A 19,042-nucleotide genomic window follows, 5' to 3' on the forward strand; every position below is an offset into this window, starting at 1 on the left:
TCTCCTCCGCCTCCTTCCTTCCCCAGTGGCGAGGTAGAGAGGGAGGCCCCCCCAAGTCCTCCTGAGCGGCCGGGGGTGGGGAGCATCGGGCCGGGCCTGGGCTCGGGGGAGTAAGTGTGTAGGGGGAGGGGGAGATTCATTGGAGTCGGGCGCCGGGAGAGCCCCGGGTGGGGGAGGGTGCCAGGGGGGTGGGGAGGGCCCCTGCCTGCACGGGTGCCCCCCGGTCCGCCCCTTTGGCATGTGTGAGATGGGGGGTGGGGGAAGGAGAAAGCTTTTGGGGGAGAGTTGTGGCCCGAATCAAGATGACTTCGGGGCGAGGGGAAAGACCGAGGGAATCTGGTGGTGCTAGTGGAGGGGAGACCGTCGTTTCCCTTTCCAGTATTGGTTTTCTGCAGCCTTTTTTCAAGTGGGGAGCCAGCCCCTCTGGGAACTTGTGGCCCCTAGATTTCAGTGGATAGATAATTCTAGCTTTCTGTCCGATCAGTCTCAAACCCTAAGACTGTGGTTGTGGCAGGAGGCTGGAAGGGTCTGGGTATCGCCGAACAGGTGACAGGTGTATCTTTCTGTGGCTGATGCTGTGGGATGGCCCGGGCAGGGTAGTGTACCACAGTGTCAGAGACCGTGTGCGTTTGTATTTATGTGTTTGGCCATGTTTCATTCCATATATAGTATATTTGAGATGTTAGGTTTCCATTCTTCAAGTCGGCTTAATTGTTGTGGAGAAATTCTTCAAATGTTTCTGATAAGAGGGGTTTCCAGGAGGGTGGAGGGAATTTGCAGCTTCCCGGGGGTTTCTCAGGAGTCCGTGAATTTCGGGTCGCCAGTACGAGGCTGTTTTCAGTGCTCTATTTCATTGGAAAGTTCTTGAACACTAAGGTCGTATTTGAGGCAACAGTGAGGCAGTATAATTTTGCATCCATTTTGTCTGTTTTAGGTAGGTTTGTAAAAGTGTCAGACTTTAAGGTCAGGTTGATTCACATTTTTATGAAAGGAATCACTTTGTGCTTTTGCTCACTCTAAAGAGTATGTTGCTCATTATGCAATTTCGGATTTGGCCGGGAATTTTGGTGGGCATGGAACAGAATTTTGCTTTCAGTTTTTATACTACTACTGCTTACCACACTCCTCATACAGTGGCAGAGTATTGACACCTTTTAAAAAATATCTTTGAATTCCTTGTAACAGTGAAGTCGTGCTTGCTTTTAATCCCAGTTTGAAACTTTAGATTTTGAAACCATTACATTTTCTAATAAAGACAGACATGCTTTTCCTCTTGTGTGCTTTGGCTGAGCACTTAAATTAGAAACAATGGGAGGAATTGTTAGATAAATGAGTTACAAATTTTAAAAGGGTCACGTTTAAAAAGGATCTATAGCTTTTTTAAAAAAGTGTATGGAACGAATATATTGAATGATGGCACTATCAGCGTGTTAACAGGAAATAGAATAAAAATTCCAGTGATTCAGAACTTCTGTTGGTTTTTCCCCCCTTAAGTCTTATCAGTTTCTAATAGAGGGTGCTTAATATTGAAATCTTTAAAGGATCAACTGAAAGTTGAATGTGTTAATTGGATGACTTAGTCATCTACTGCATATACTGTTACTTCATTTTTCTTTTGGGCAAGTGGAATACCTTTTCTTGAGTTCAAAACCATTCTCAGGGAACCCTGATGAATGCATGCCTTTCCCTTCTCTTTAGTAAACTGTCACATGGTGCAGCCTGTGCTTTTGTAACTTGTTAAGTGTATAAACAGTCTCATCTGGTAGAAATTTTCTGAAAAATGTTCTAACTTAATCTGATCTGATTGAAATAACACCTATATTTGGTCCTCTCTTTACTGGAAAGAAGCACTTGCCTTCAGCTAATGATATTATTTAAACCTTGCATATAATTATTGCATCTAATGAAATCAGGAGGTTTTTAAACTACAAAGTAAGCATTACTCAGATCCCCAATTACATTATTACTGAGTATTGCTTATTTAGTATTAGTAACACATTACACTTGGGTAACTGTCTTAAAATGATTAGTCTTATGTCCTGACAGAAATAAAAATTTATTATACTTCTGTACATTTCTCTGTAAGGAAAATTCTTTTTCAAAATACTATTTAGGATAAAATCGACATATGTATCTATGAACATATGGCACTGTGCAAAATAGGTGTAATGTACACCATTTGCATGAAACTCTGTGGGTTTCTGTGCCCAAAAAGTCCCATGAGGAATGTGTGAATTTTCTGAAACAGCATTTTTTTTTAAATTGTATAAACTCAAGACTAAAATTTTATTTTTTAACAATTATCAACATACGTTAAAAGGCAATGTTTTACATTGTTGTAGATGTTTTGGGAAAAAAGTTCCTGATAATCTTTACAACATATAAAATTTGTGAATTAAACTATAATTCAAGAAAGCTTCAGTTCCTTTGTATCTCTACCTGGCCAGGCTCCTGTGGCCCAAAGGAGAACAATAGTAGCACTTTTCCATTATGTCACTAATGTCATCTTCATTTGATCCATCTAAGATTGGGACTCTGTAAAATAGAGGGATTATGAGGTAATAACAGAGGCAAATGTGAAAATGGGGCAAAATAGTAATGAGGAAGAAGATAGGGGCTAAGATGCTAGTAGAGGATTAGATGGACAGTTGTAGGCAACTAGGAAAATGGAGATGTGAAGAGTGGTGGGTGCCAGCACAGGAAAGTGACCATGCTGGACTGCTGTAAGGAGATTTGGTCTGAATCTTTTGATAGACTCGCAGTCTGTATGTCATATTTTAAAAAATGAGTCAATAAAAATCGATGAAAGTCTGAATGAAATGCTTAACTTTAATGCTGGAATGCTAGTAGTAAGTAATTTTTAATCCTCTGTATTAAGATGATAAGGATTTGGTGACTGAAATCATATGAAATCTAAACATATGTATTCATATGTTCTTACTTCTTTGCCTCTGGCTCATATTTCCAGAATACTTATATACTATTTTAAGATTTCATTTTTTTATGGTGAATGACAGAATGTTGTTTACTCCCTAAGTCGTGTCCAATTCTTTTGTGACCCCATAGACTGTAGTCTGCCAGACCGCACTGTCCATGGAATTCTCCAGGCAAGAATACTGGAGTAGGTTCCCATTTCCTTCTCCGGGGGATCTTCCTGATACAGGGATTGAACCTGCATCTCCTGTATTGGCAGGCAGATTCTTTACCACTGAACCAAGGCCACTGACTTAATCAGAAAGCTAAAATCCCTGAGTAAGTACTCAGGGGTAGCCAGTACTGTGCTTTATGTTCCCTTTGTGATATGCTTAGTCACTTGGTCATGTCTGACTGTTTGCGACCCCATGGACTGTATAGCCCACCAGGCTCCTCTGTCCATGGGATTCTCCAAGCAAGAATAAGGGAATAGGTTGCCATGCCCTCCTGCAGGTGATTTTCCCAACCCAGGGGTCAAACCCAGGTCTCCTGCATTGTAGGCGAATTCTTTACCGTCTGAGCCACCAGGGAAGCACATGTTCCCTTTAGTTAACTACTAAACTTGCCTGTGATCTTGATAGAGTCAGAGATTAAGAATGGCTCTCTTTTTCTTAGTTTTTTTTTAAGTATTCCATTCCTTAAAACACATTGTTTGGTATTAAGCAGTACTTAATACTAGCCTTCCAGCATTAAAGTTACTCATTTCATTTAGACTGATTTTTATTGACTCATTTTACAAAATATGCTTAATTTTTAATTTCTGAATCCTAAAGGAATGGGCTTCTATTAAAAAGCACAGTAAAATGTGTCAGCTGAGAAGTTAATGTTTTGGAAGGAGATAGACATCAGAATTGCCACAAATCAAAACTGTGAATATTAATTTCAACAAAGGATTTCTATGAAAATTGATTTAAATTTTGGCACTTTAAAAAGTGCTTTGTTTGAAATATAATTTATGTAGACCCCAATAGAGGATGTTTGCTAAATGAAACTTTGCTGAATGTGTCTTTTTTTGATTTTCCTTAACATTTTATTTTAACAAGAAATTTTATTGGACTTATAATCTGTTTCAGCTCAAAATTTGGTATCAAGGAAGTGGTAAATTTCTTTTGGCCTTTAATATCTTAACATTAACCTTTTTAGTATTTCCTACATAGTAAAAGAAAAGAGAAACTAATATTTCTTGAATACCTACTGGGTGTCAGGTTTTCTATTGTTTCACAAATATTAATTGAGCACTTAATATGTGCCAGGACTCTTCGAGATGTTGGAAATGACAACTGGATAACATAGACAGGATTTCTGTCCTCGTGTAGTTTACATTTTAGTAGTGGAAGACATAATAAATGAGGAAAATCAAGTGTGTCTGGGAAAGAAAAGTACTGTGGAGAAATGTAAGACAGAAAAGGGGGTTGGGGAACAGACATCGCCTATCTGCTCTTTTAAAAACTGCATAATGGATATTATATTTGATTTCAGAAACAAAAACTCCCATACATAATTTTTTTCTTTTAAGCCTATATTTCATAACTTGGGAACGACATTATGTTTATACTTCAGAGTTTTAATTAATAGCAGTTTGGTGTTGGTAGTGCTTCAGAAAGCTGCTTTTTGGCTCAATAGAAAACTTGGAGTCAGCTATACTGGTTTCAATCCTGATTTTGCTGCTTAATAGCTTTGTGATTTGAGATCAACTACAATTTCTCAGCCTCTTTGAGCTTATTTTCATCTCTGTAAAATGAGTGTATCTATAAGGTTGTTATGATAAATTATACAGTTTGTGTAAATTATCTAATTTATAGAAGGGGCTTGATAAATTGGAACTTTTTTGTCTGTTGCTTATCTGGAGTTCTGTTATAAAACAAACATAGTTGAAGTTGGTAACCCTTCCAAGAAGCTTTCACAGCGCTGTGGGGGAGATTGTTTGATACACATTGTATTTGAACAGGTACCACTCTTCTCTGGTAGAATGAGGTTAATTAAAACTCAACTGTAATTTGTAGTCAAACTTTCTGGGGAGTTTGTGCATATTGTCGAATCAGTATGCTGTAGGAGTAAACCTGGTCTTTATGCTGAAAACACATGGTGACTGATCTTATTAACAAGCTGGATATCAGCATTTTAAGAAGTAGATAAAAATATTGTATAGGGTCGGTGGAAACACTGTGAAACCTTTAGCACAGTCAAGTATTCAGTAAATGTTCACTTTTTCTTTAATTATTATGCCTTTATTGTGTGATGGGGGTAATCCAAAGTATTCACAAAGTATTAAGGAAAACTTTACAAAGAGAAAATAATGCTAATTGTGGATAAGTTTTTTGAAGAAAGAGAGGAATGGTCTGTCAGATTGCAGTTATTTGTTTCTCATTTTTAGCCTGGGAAATCATGTCTCACTTTCCTTTCAGGCTTGACTTCACCATATCTTCAGTGCCTGGCCTGTGCTTTGGAGCTCAAGAAATACTTTGTGTTCAGTGCTGAAAGACTCTTAGTGATAGTGTTCCTTTGGTATCACAACTCTTTTTGGTAGTGAGCACCTTTTGATTTCGAAAAGTGCTTGCGCTGGACGTAAGCCTTTAAATCTCTTGTTTTAAGCACAGACTGAGGTATCACACAGAGTGTTCTGAATGCCATTTTTTTTTTTCAATTTAGCCAAAAGTTTGAAAAAGATCCTAGAGATTAGAAGGAAGAAATCATTTATTTTACAACTAGATTAGTAGTTGTGAACCTATTCATATGAAGTTATTGACATTAAAGTAAAAAAGTGAATAGCAATTTTTAAAGCAGAGGAGAAAAAATAATTCACACATAATTTTTCACTCTTATCTCTTGTCTGTCTCTTTAAGGCAATTTCAATGAAACTGTAGATTTATACTGTCATTATAAATTAAATGGCTCAGTCAATTTCTTACATTTCTATGATGTGGAGAATATTGGTGTTTTCATGGAAAAGGGAAAACATCCCACCCCACCCCACCCCACCCTTACCAGTAACCATTTTTCAGATGTTTAAATCTTAGCATCAGTCAGCTTTTTCCTGTTCTGTGGCAAGTTATTCTCTGCCTAATGAATACAGTAATAATTTTAGCTTTCCTAAAACTGAAGACTTCCCTAAGGTCTAAGATCTTTAGTCATTTATGTAAATTATTTCTTGGCTTAAAAAAAAGCCAAGATTTTTTTTGAAGATTTATAGAAACAAATTGCTTGATATTCAGATTTGTTTTAGAAATGAGCTAGGAATACCTGCAATTGAATATTTTTATACTCTTGTGGGATTTTGCTTGTTTGCTTGTTTTTAACTGTAACAAAACCTACCACTGGAAAGGGATACTACTACAGGCTGTCAGCTTGAGTGGCTTCAGAAAGAAAGTCTTGATTTATCCACAAACAGGTACAATGTAGATAAGGGCATTTTAAGAATTTGTAATATTTTAATTGCCTTATTAAAAAAATGGTATTCTTGTTTCACTTAAGAAAAAAAAGAACAAAGCAAAACACAGTCCTTGTACAAGCCAGAAGCCAAATGGAATAAAGTAGAGGTTGGAATGGTCCCACAGAGAGAAGAAGCAAGAGTAACAAAGTGTAGGATTTAAAAGATTTTGGTGGAAACATGAATGCTGATTGTTTTTAATAAAATGATTCAAAAGAATCCATCTGTTAAAGAAAATCTGTGACCCGTGCAACCAGCCCCTGCCCATGCTTGCCTCAATTTAAGTCAAAAGCAATATACCACATACTGAGGTATATTCTAGAGATTGGTGCTATTATCAAAAACTTTAGAGTTTCTGGGGGGTTGATTCTGATCATTTAACTTGTCTATTTGGCTAGTGCAGAAGACAAGATTCTGGGAGAATAACAGATGACAGTGTATTATTGAGGTGAAAAAAGGGCAAAAAAGCAAATTTTCACTTAAGTTAACTATACTTAAATAATGGGAAGCAGTTTTACACTTGTAATTTAGTTTTGTTAGGTTTTTCTCTCAGGATACCTGTTCAATTCATTTTTCTCAACAAGAAAAATAAAAGGGAAGTAACTTCTATGTTATTTAATTTACAGTAACTCTTTAGACCAAGGGTGAAATAAAACATCACCAGTATTTTTTTAATTCAATAATATTATTTTCTATGTCCATATTTCACATTCAGAAAAGATTTAGTGCTAAATTTCCTGATGTTTATTACTGGATTGACTGATTTTTTTGCTTTGATTTTTTTCTAAAAGTTTTTTATGTTAATTCCTCGAACTGGTGGTGGTTGTAGAATATTTTGCTCTACTAGTGAGTATTAATTGCTATTTGTATAAATAATATTTAACAGATTAGTAATATACTTGTATTACACAGTTATGCTTATACTAACATTTTCTTTTCATCAGCTTTTATTGGTGGTGAGTTATCACTAGAAAATAATTACAGAGAAGGTAGTAATATAGGCAAGAAAATCTACTTTTTAAAAGGAATTCAGAACAGAGTATGTGTTGCATTTTAATTCATTAAGTACATTGTGGTAAAATTGCTTGGGTTACTTTTTAAAAGAGTATTGATGACCAGATGAACATGAGCATCTACTTTTTGGGACACAAGCTGATGTATGTAGGGGTCACAGTTAAGTAGTTACTAGAGTTAAAGAGAGAAAGTTCTCAAGATACCTTAAGGGATCACTGTCATCAAAAGTTGAACATCAGGCACTGTGTATTTGCATTGAGAGTAATTTGATGTTTACCTTGTGACAAGTGTAAACCTGCTGTTTGCTGCTTTATGATGATTTTCAAAGGAAATGGAAAAATAAACATGTGGAAATGAAGTTTAAAAAAAACTTCCCATTTCCACAAAGCCAGTTCTTTTTTACACATGAAAATGTATTGACACCTGTTGGTTGAGCTTGATTTTTCTTTTTCTTGAGATTTCTCTAGCTGAGGTGAGGTTGCCCTGAGTGAGACATCCTCCTCCTCTTCGTGGACACCAGCGTGAATTTATAGGATGATGGTTCGGAGTCCTTGCCGTAGCTTTGTGAATGAAATAAATCCATTATATTCTTTTGAGGAAGGAAACTGGTTCACAGGAAAATGGAACTGGTGATCTTAGCCTAACCAAGCTGAAGAATCAGTACTTCAACTTCTGTAGGGTAATACATGACCAAAAGAATAGAAACTCCTTAGAGTTTGTTTCATATGCCTTCTCTGATACACCTGTGCACAATAGCTGACTAACCCAAGAAGTCTTGCCTGATTCATCCTCTCACCATGAGTCAAGTCTGCTTTATTAGTCAACCTAATTCACCTATCCAGTAGTTTTGAATTAGTTTTGAGTCCTGCTTGTGTGCCAGGTACTTTGCTTGGTGATGAGACTGGAAAGATGAGTAAGATGTGTCCTTGCCCTCAAGGGACAGGTATACAAACTAGCAAATGCAGTGACCAGGTTCGATGTAAGACACTTTAGGGATCTACAGGAGGGAGTGTCCGACCCTGTGAGGGAAGGAAAGATATGAGAGGGAATTCTTCCTAGGAAAAGTGACGCAATCTGTGTGCCAGATAGGCAAGGAAGAGGAGACTTTGGGAGAAGCAAGGCCATTTCAGTCAGAACAACATGCGTAAAGGATGGAGGTAGGAGAGGACACGCCTGCTCAGTACAGTGTATTAAGTACCAGTGGTGGGTTAATCGGAAGTGAGGTAGAAAATGAGCAGAGCATGAAAATACTTGTGTACTCTATAAAGCAGATTTGACTTCATCCCATAAATGATGGAATGTTTAAATTAACATTCTAGAAAGATTTCTCTGGCTCTAGAGTAGAGAATATTTAGGAGCTGGGGGTGGGGTGGAAGAGGTAGCTTTATAACCGTTTATTTGAGAATTGATGAAGAGATGAGTTAAGGCTGTAATTAAGGAGAAGAGTGGGTGATGAATTTGAGAGTACTGAGTGTGAAGTAAGGTAAGAATCTCACACGCCCTGGCTTGAGTACCTGGGTGCAAAGTGTAATGCCTGCCAGTCATCAATACAAGAACATGCCAGGGGCACAGGTGAGGAAGATACTTGAGTTCTGTTCATGGTTTTGTGGTTCCTATAGAGAGAGAAAGAAGAAGACACCACTTTATGTGTGGTGGGGAGCGGTAACAACTGGGAAGTCTTCTCTGATTAGATGACATTTGAGCAGGTATCTGGGTGAAGTAATAAAGATAAAACTTTCTAAATAGAGAGGTGGGAGCATGCCTGCTGTGTTCTAAGAGCAAGAAGACCAGTGTGGTTGGAATTGAGAGTGGGAGAATTGTGGATGAGATCCTAGTGAGTATGTGCTTTTCGTGTAGTGCCTTTAGATTGCAGTGGGGATTTTAGTATTTAGGATGAGCTTAGAAGCCACTGAAGGGTTTTAAAACATGAGCTATTTGCCTTTTCCCCTCCTCTCACTTGTTAGAATATAATTTGAGAGTGGCTATGTGTGTGTAATTCTATATTATTTTCTTCTATGTAAATTCATATAACCCTCACAGTCAGGATACAGAACTAGATCTGTTCCGTCAGCACTAAGAAACTCCTCTGTACTACCCAGCCTTAACCACTGATCTATTCTCCATCACTGTAATTTTGTCACTTGGAGAGTGTTATAAAAGTGGAATCATACATTGTGTGATCTTTTGAGATTGGCTTTTTTCCCTCAGCATTAGACCCTTGAGATGCATCCTAGTTGTTTCTTGTATCAGTGGTTCGTTCCATTTTAATTCTAAGAAGTGTACCTTTGTGGCTGTGTGTTTTAGTCGCTCAGTCATGTCCGACCCTTTGAGACCCCATGGACTGTAGCCCGCCAGGCTCCTCTGTCCATGGTATTCTTCAGGCAAGAATACTGGAGTGGGTTGTCATTCCCTTCTCCAGGGAGGAAGTTGGAAGGGTACCCTTGTATGGTGTACCACAATTAGTTCAGTCGTTGACTGAAGGACTTTAGTGTTTCTAGTTTGGGGCTATAAACACAAAGCTGCTGTGAACAGTTTTGCAGGTAAAATATGTTTTCATCTCTCTAGGATAAGTCCCCTGGAGTACAGTTGCTGGGTTGTGTGATAAATATATATTTAACTCTATAAGAAACTGCCACTTTTCCAGAATGGCTGAATTTACCCTCCCACCATCAGTGTGTAAGAGATAAAATTTTTCTGCATCCTTGTCAGCATTTGATACTGTCAGGATATTTTTTATTTCAGCCATTCTAATAGATACGTAGTGATAGCTCATTGTAACATTAGTGTGTGTTTCCCTAATGGCAAATGGTGTTGAATGTGTTTGCGTGTGCTTGTTTGATGTCTGTATATCCTCTGTGAAGTGTCTGTTCAGGTCTTCTGTGTATGTTCTAATGTGATTGTTTTCTTGTTGAGTTTAATGAGTTATTTATATATTCTGGATAGAAACACTTTGTCAAATATGTGATTTGCAAATGTTTTCTCCTGGTCTGTAGCTTACTTTTTCATCTTCTTAATAGAGGCTTTTGCAAAGAAAATAAGTATGAAGTCTAATTTATCTTTTTTCTTTTATGAATTGTTTTTGTGTTATCAAGTCTAATATCTCCCTAACTTTAGGTTCCAAAGATTTTCTCCTGTTTTCTTCTAAAAGTTTTCTGAAAAGCTTTACACCTTACATATGTAGATCTGTGACCCATTTTTACTTAATTTTCACATAAAGGTATAAAGTTTAGATTGAATTTCATTTTTTGTCTGTGAAATGATCAGCTGTTACAATACCACTTGTTGAAAAAAAATTACCCTTCCTCCATTGAATTAATTTTGCATCTTTGTCAAAAATCAGATAGATGGCTGTGCTATGACGGTCTACTTCTAGATTCTCTATTCTGATCTATTGATGTTTGTGTTTATCCCTGTACTAGTATCTCATTTTCTTGGTAACCGTAGCTGTATGGTAAGTCCTAAAACCAGGTAGTGAAATTTCCCTAATTCTTTTTCAGAATTGTTTTTAACTATTCTGTTTCCTTTCCATGTAAAATCTAGGATCTATTAAAAAAAATGCTGGAATTTTGGTAGGAATTTCATTAAACCCTTAGATCTATTTAGGGGAAATTGATATCTTTATTTTGTTAAAAATAAAATAAAATCTTTCAATCCATAACCCAGTTTATATCTCTCCTTATATTTAGATTGTCTGATTTCTTTGATCAGCATCTTATAGCTTCTAACAGACACACATTTTATATATGTTTTGCTAGATTTGTACCTAAGCACTTTTTTTTTTTTTTTGGACCAGTCATAAATGATATTGTGTTTTAAATTTTGGTTTCTAGTTTATTATAGTTTATAACAATGTGGTTGATTTCTGTGAGTAGATTCTGTATCCTGAGACTTTGCTAACCTAATAAATTCTAATAATTTTTTTGTGTGAGTTTTCTAATGTATCTGTGAATAGACAGTTACGTTTCTTCTTTTCCAGTGAATTTTATTCTCTTTTCTGACCTTACTGCTCTGATAAGTACTTTGAGTACTGTGTTTGGTAGGCATGGGGAGATTAGACAAGCTAGTCTTATTCCTGATCTCAAGGGAAGGCATTAAGTCTACCACCATTAAGTACACATTAGCTGTAGGTGTTTTGTAGGTGCCTGTCTTTTCCTCATTTGAGTTTTTATCATGACTGGGTATTGAAATTTTTCAAGTGGTTTTTCTATGTCAATTGATACGGTCATATGGTTTTTCTTGTTTAAACTGTTAACTGATGGTAACTTCCCTTTTTAAAGATTTACTGTGGCAGCTCTTTGCGAAATAAACTAAGGGCAGGGCAAAGATGTCAACAGGGAAGCCATATTGGAAATTACTGCAGTTATCTAAATGAGAGCTGATAGTGGCTTGGACCACAGTAACAACAGGAAACGGCATGAAGAGGGCAGATTTTGGATATGTTACAAACCCTGAGTGGCAGGCAGGATATGTTGATGAATTGGGTCTGAGGCATAAAAAAGCAGTCAAGGCCTACTCAGAGATTTTTGGCCCAAGCATTTGAAAGTGTGGAGTTGCTGTTGACTGAGTTGGGGAAGACAGTGAAGTAACAAGTTGGGCTGGACAATCAAGAGGGTTTTTGTTTGGACATGTTAACTTTGAAAGGCCTACTAGACATTTAACTGGACCTATCAAGTAGGTAATTTGAAATACAAAATGGAATTCAAGAAGGAAATTCAGGCTGGAAATAGAAATTAGAATCATCAGTTGAGCTGATGTATGAGAAATTACAGTGACATTTATTAAAAATTTTAACCTATAACCTTTTTACTATACTGTTATTTAAGGTTTATTAGCAAAAAAACGTGATTATCCCAGCACATGAAAAACTTTGTGAAAATTTGAATTGTTTTGTTTATTAACACTGTTGCCTTCAGTTCAGTTCAGCTCAGTCATGTCCGACTCTTTGCGACCCCATAAATCACAGCACGCCAGGCCTCCCTGTCCATCACCAACTCCCGGAGTTCACTGAGATGCCATCCAGCCATCTCATCCTCTGTCGTCCCCTTCTCCTCCTGCCCCCAATCCCTCCCAGCATCAGAGTCTTTTCCAATGAGTCAACTCTTCGCATGAGGTGGCCAGAGTACTGGAGTTTCAGCTTTAGCATCATTCCTTCCAAAGAAATCCCAGGGTTGATCTCCTTCAGAATGGACTGGTTGGATCTCCTTGCAGTCCAAGGGACTCTCAAGAGTCTTTTCCAACACTACAGTTCAAAAGCATCAATTCTTCGGCGCTCAGCTTTCTTCACAGTCCAACTCTCACATCCATACATGACCACTGGAAAAACCATAGCCTTGAGTAGATGAACCTATGTTGGCAAAGTAATGTCTCTGCTTTTGAATATGCTGTCTAAGTTGGTCATAACTTTTCTTCCAAGGAGTAAGCGTCTTTTAATTTCATGTTTGCAGTCACTATCTGCAGTGATTTTGGAGCCCCAAAAAATAAAGTCTGACACTGTTTCCACTGTTTCCCCATCTATTTCCCGTGAAGTGATGGGACCAGATTCCGTGATCTTTGTTTTCTGTTGCCTTATCTCACATTAAATGCACCAGAAATTGTGTGATTGGGAGACAATTTGGGAGATATATGTTTATTGTAATGTGTATTTAATCATGCTTATTTGATAAGTGGATGGCTATAATAGTAGTATAGACACATGTGCCTTATTAATTTTGAGAGCTTTGTCCTAAATCTTTGTAAACAAAGTAAAAAGTTTATGCATATTGTAGACAAGTTTTGATACTATTATTAAGTGGCTGAGAGGCTTTCTGAGGCAACATTTCTTTTGTAGAGAAAACAGCCAGAGAGAAAGATCAAAAACGAAAATGCAAAATAGATAGCAAGGAGAGACTTTTTTTTTTAAGACTTTTGACTTAGAGCCAGAATTAAATTGGTAAAGGGAAAGGGTGAGCCTCAGTTTACAAACTTGATAAAAAGATATCCTCTGAGTTCCATTCAGATATGTTTTCTTCCTATTAAGGTATTCTGGAAAATGCTTTTTAAGTGGTATGATATTTTCTGTTGTAGCTAATTAATGATCTTTTCTTATTTATAATATAAATATCTCTAGCACATTATTTCCCCTGTTACAGGGTTTGCCATATTACATTATAATATTCTGTTTATTTTTCAGTTTCTCCCACTGAATAAGGTTTTACAGCATTAGTACAATGCCTTAGTACAGTAAGCTCTATGTAAATATTTATGAATGAATGAGTGAACACACATATTACTAAAGTTTAAAGCTGTTAGATTTACTTGCTTTTGAAAGTGTGTTTTTGAGATTCCACAGTGTCAATTATGGTCAAAAGTCTTTTCTGAGTAGTGCCCTGATGCTTTCAAGCAAACATTATACCCCTGAAAAGTACACCCAAACATAGCGACATTACTAACCCAAGGTCAGTGACGCACACATTTTGCCTCTTGTTATTTGTTCTTTTTTCATAGTAATAGTGGTTTTAAAGAATCCCCCTGCCAGTGCAGGAAACACAAGAGATGCAGTTTCTATCCCTGGATCATGAAGATCCCGTGGAGGAGGAAATGAAAGTGAAGTGAAATCGCTCAGTCATGTCCGACTCTTTGCGACCCTGTGGACTGTAGCCTACCAGGCTGCTCTGTTCATGGGATTCTCCAGGCAAGAATACTGGAGTGGGTTGCCATTTCCTTCTCCAGGGGATCTTCCCAACCCAGGGATAGAAGCAGGCAGGTCTCCCACATTGCAGGCAGATGCTTTACCCTCTGAGCCACCAGGAAACCAACTCCAATATTCTTGCCTGGAGAATTCCATGGACATATGGAGCCTGGTGGGCTGCAGTCCATGGGGTTGCAGAGTTGGTCACAACTGAGTGCACAGGCACACACAGTGGATTTTTGCAAAATCTAAACCTGGCCTAGGTTCTTGTATGCAGAGCACACGTTGTAAATAGTAGGTTGAGCTTAGAGTTTGGTCCATAGTAGTATCTCATTGGAAATTTCCTATACACATTTTAAAAGAAAGTAACTTTGATCTTCCTTTTACCTAGTCCCCCCTCATTTCCAGGTTGATGGTAGAGGTATAAGCCATGTTTCTTTTCAGTAATGATTATACATACTTTTAAAAAAACATTTTCCTATACCTTTTCTCCCTTGAGCTTTATAAGACAAAAATACCTGAGCCTTTACTGTTCCAATTCATATTTAAGCCCCAGGAGAACAGTTATTTTTGAAAGCCATAGTGTTTTATTCCCAAATCTCTAGTGTGTGTTTTTTGTGTGTGTATGTTTATGTACGTGTATGTATATATCTGTGCATGCATGCTCAGTTGCTCAGTCGTGTCTGACTCTTTGCGACCCATGGACTGCAACATGCAGGCTCCCCTGTCCGTGAGATTGCCCAGGCAAGAGTACTGGAGTGGGTAGCCATTTCCTCCTCCAAGGGATCTTCCCAACTCAGTGATCAAACTCACATTTCCTGCATTGGCAGGCTGAGTCTTTACCTCTGAGCCACCTGGGAAAATAAGAAAGAAAGTGAAGTCGCTCAGTCATGTCCGATTCTGCAACCCTTCAGACTGCAGGCCGCCAGGCTCCTCTATCCATGGGATTCTCCAGGCAAGAATACTGGAGTGGGTTGCCATTTCCTTCTCTAGGGAATCTTCCTGACCTGGGGATCAAACCCAGGTCTCCCACATTGCAGCCATGAGGGCCTGTCCAGCCACCTGGAAAACCATGTATATATCTGTATATACATGTATATATTGTGCTAGTCGATGAAACATTAATGAAGTTTATAAGAAAAACCGCTTTCCTCTCATATTGTTGACACCAACGTAGTCAGCATATAAATTGTTTAGTGCTCTGTTTTAGGCATTGTTGTGAAAAGACAGGGGGCTATATAAAATAATCCTTGTTTTCTCTGAGGGAGACCAGTGTGTAGTCAGCTGAGGATTCTTGAGAACGTTAAATGAGCAAATGCATTATAAATCATTTGACCTAGTGCTTAGCACATATATAAATGTTTGATCTTACTCATTGTTACAAAATTGTAAACTGTGTGTTATAAAAATAATAAATGAAAACTTCATTGTTATACCTCTTTTCATTTGACTTTCTTGGTCCCGTTCCTTCTTGCATTTTATCTAACTTTTCTAACTCCTTTGTTGTAAGTTCTTGGTCTTTGTGTCTCCTCTTTTCCTGTCCAGTCTCTTTTCCGTTATTCCCTAGGTCAATGTCATCACCTTCTACTGAAATTCATTGCAGTCTAGTTCTGCAAAATCTCTTAACCTCTCTTAGGAAGAAAAATGACATGATCCAGCAGTGTTTCAGGAACCAGAAATCTTGTTGCCACTCTGAAATATAGCTTAGAAGACCGAAGAGTGGAGTAAGCTATCAGATAAGAGATTACTGCGTTACTTCAGTTGTCCAGATAGCAGGGACCGGAACAAGGATGTTGTGGGAAGAGAAGGGGGGGTTAATGCGAGAAACACTTGCAGGAGTAATCAGTAGAACTTTGCCACTGATTGCATATAGTGAGGAAAAGAATTGAAGGCCTTGAGATTTCTAGCTTCAGAATCAGTCCTGTACTATTGGTAATTAACATATAGATATATTATTGTGTGGGAGGCAGAGGGTTGAGTTTTGGGCAAGGTGCTTTAGCAGCATGGCACTGTCAGACTATTCCTTTATTTGTTGCAGTCCCACCCACTCATCCTCCCCCTCACTCACTCCCTGAATTCCATGCTATTAGTCTGGGAGCTTCCCTTTAAGAAGGGCAGTTTCTATCCGGTCAGAATCAGCACTGGAGGCTGAAGCGCTGCGGAGCAGCTTCTTGTTTCCTGCCCACATTCCCATTGGCCTCCTCTCTGGAACCTTCCAAAAAGATTACTTAGAGTAATGTTCACCACCATTACTATCGCCCACCCACTTCTGGGATAGTCACAGATAAATTTTTTATTTTTATATAAAGTAAATGGAGCAACTTGGCTGGGCTCTTTGAAGAAAAATAAAACATTATGAAGTGTTTGTGATTAAAACATTAATCAATGAGTAGAGTAATACCTCATTCATCTAATATTACTGGGCAATTAAGTATTCTAAAATAAGACAATTGAAACTTATCCTGAAATCTGTTTCCATATAGACTTTATGTATATAGAACTTTTAATGCTATTTTTATATATACTATGTAGATTATATATATATAAACAGCTCCAAATCTGTTTCTTTATAATGTTTTATATGACTTAACTGCCTTCTGAGAACATGTCTCCACCCTAACTTAATCTCCTGCTCTGCTTTTTGTCCCAGAGTTTCAGAATGAGAATCAGGAGTCCCTGATCCTAGTCTACGGTCTAAGAGTAAATTCTTGTTTGGGGATCTTTTTTTTTTTTTTTTTTGTTTAACCATTGAATCTGTGAAATCTGGATTTGTGCCTAGCATAGAGTAGATGCTTAGTATTTTTTGAATGAATCATTGTTTTATGCCCACTTCAGCACTCTTTCCCTGATTTATTACTTGGAATTCATCACTGCCTAGTAAATAAGTTTCTGAGTTTTTAATATAATATGACTATCTAGGTTCTAATTGAGTTGAATTATTAATAGTAAACTTCCCTTATGAGTCTGGTTTTGCGGCTTAGTAGAATTTTCAGTCCTCTTGATGCATTTTCTGATCCTTAAACTTTTGAAAGAAATGATCTTCTACTACTTGGTTTATTAAGAATGAGTAAGTTAGTCACTCAGTCGTGTCCGACTCTTTGGGACTATAGCCCATGGACTGTAGTCCACCAGGCTCCTTTATCCATGGGATTCTCCAGGCAAGAGTATGGGAGTGGGTTGCCATTCCCTTCTCCAGGGGATCTTCCCAACCCAGGGATTGCTCCTAGGTTTCCCACACTACAGGCAGATTCTTTACCATCTGAGCCACCAGGGAAGCCCTTACTGAGAATAGTTTCTTCACTGAATACATTCCATGGGCCTGTAACACATATAGGCAGTGCCGCTATATACAAGTATGTCACCCATGTCCCCAGGGATCTTACACTTTAGATGAAGAGACACAGAAGTGGAGCTCTAAGAGAATAATTACATTTTGGGTCATGAAGCATTGATCCACACGCGCATTAGGAGTTCTAGGAAAAGGAGGGATCCATGTGGGCTGAAGCAGTAGAAAAAGAATGCAGAAAGGAGATGGAATTTGAATTGCTTTTGAAAAGGTAGTTAAGATTTTGACAAGCATCTGGTGGAGAATTGACATCCTAAGATAGAGCAGTAGTGTAGTCAAGAATGAAAACAGGATTGAACATGTTTAGACAAAGCCCAGATTTCAGATTTCTCTGAGTGTGGGGACTAGTGGGAAGTTAAAGTAACTAGATTTAATAGGGTTTTACTCCAGATTCTAAAACCCTGAAGAGGGTCTGAGGACAGAATTTAGAGGAGTCCCTGCATTTAGATGAAAAGAAAAGTTCTTTATATTGTTACTAGCAATAACCTGTAACTGAAATTTAACCTTTCCTTCTATTATGATTTTAACCAGTAAAGCACAGTAGTATTACCAGTCCTGTGGTTTTATTAGTCGTAGAAAAAGCACAGATATTATGTTTACTGTTTTGGCTATCTCTGAATATATTTTATGCAAATTACTACTTTAAAACTAGTTGTTATTAGACCCCACTGGAGTTTACATGTTGGGTGTTAGTAAAGAAGCTGATACATAAATATATCAAAAATATGGGTTCTGAAAAATACTGGTGATTTTCAGTATAATTGATTTTCTTTGTGATCACTGATTTTATTTTACTCATTTAAAATAAATCTGGCCGCCTTTGTAATCCTGTGTACTGTGTTTTATGTATTTCAAGTCTTTCTGAGAGGCGATATGTAGCTTTCTCCCTGCCAAGTGGGGGTCCAAGGTACCAGTTCCAGTGGAACCAAACTGGAGAAGGAAGTCCTTGAAAACCACAGTGAAAAGTTTTAGTTGAAGTGATAAACAGGGGAGGAACCTAGTATATTTTTCATTTTTTTTGTTGTTTTAACAAAATGGTGTATTTACTCTGTACATTTACTGTTTTAAATTTCATCAAGTTGGAGAAAAGAAAGCCTCTTCTTAGCTTACAGTTATAGATAAACTAAACTTTAAAAGTGCACAGAAGTTCAAATATAATACCACAGTCACTGTCTTTACCCTCTTATTATGTATCTGTTCCAGTTTCTTAAGTTCTTGTGCAAAGCAGTGAAATATTTAGGGTGGTTATATAGGAACCTCTCTTACTCTGCTCTTCTATATGTGATTGGTCAAATGTGAAGGACTTCATGGCTGGGATATAGGCTGTGGGTCTGGTCATTTCTAAGTCGGATGATTGGGATAATGTGGTAGCAGTTGGGGTGGAGCAGAATTGGCAGTTGTGATATTTGGAAAGAAGAACCTATAGGACTTGGTGACAGATGTGAAGGCTGAAATGCATGGAGTGGTGTTAGGGAAAGTATCAAAAGGAAAGTTAAGAACAGGACACCTGAATTGGGGTGTATATATTGTATATTATGTAATACCCCCAGCAAAGTTTGAGGCATCACCCAGCATTTAAACACTAGTATTTCTGCAGTGGAAAATGGAAATGTTT

General features: G+C 37.7%; 1 protein-coding gene across 2 annotated transcripts in view; it reads left to right on the forward strand.

Moving 5' to 3' along the window:
• The window catches only part of TAB2 (TGF-beta activated kinase 1 (MAP3K7) binding protein 2), an 86,284-nt gene that overhangs the window by 641 nt on the left and 66,601 nt on the right, over positions 1-19,042 (forward strand). The window lies entirely within an intron of this gene.

Source organism: Ovis aries, chromosome 8 (genome assembly GCF_016772045.2).
Source record: "Ovis aries strain OAR_USU_Benz2616 breed Rambouillet chromosome 8, ARS-UI_Ramb_v3.0, whole genome shotgun sequence".
NCBI classification, from domain to species: Eukaryota; Metazoa; Chordata; class Mammalia; order Artiodactyla; family Bovidae; genus Ovis; species Ovis aries.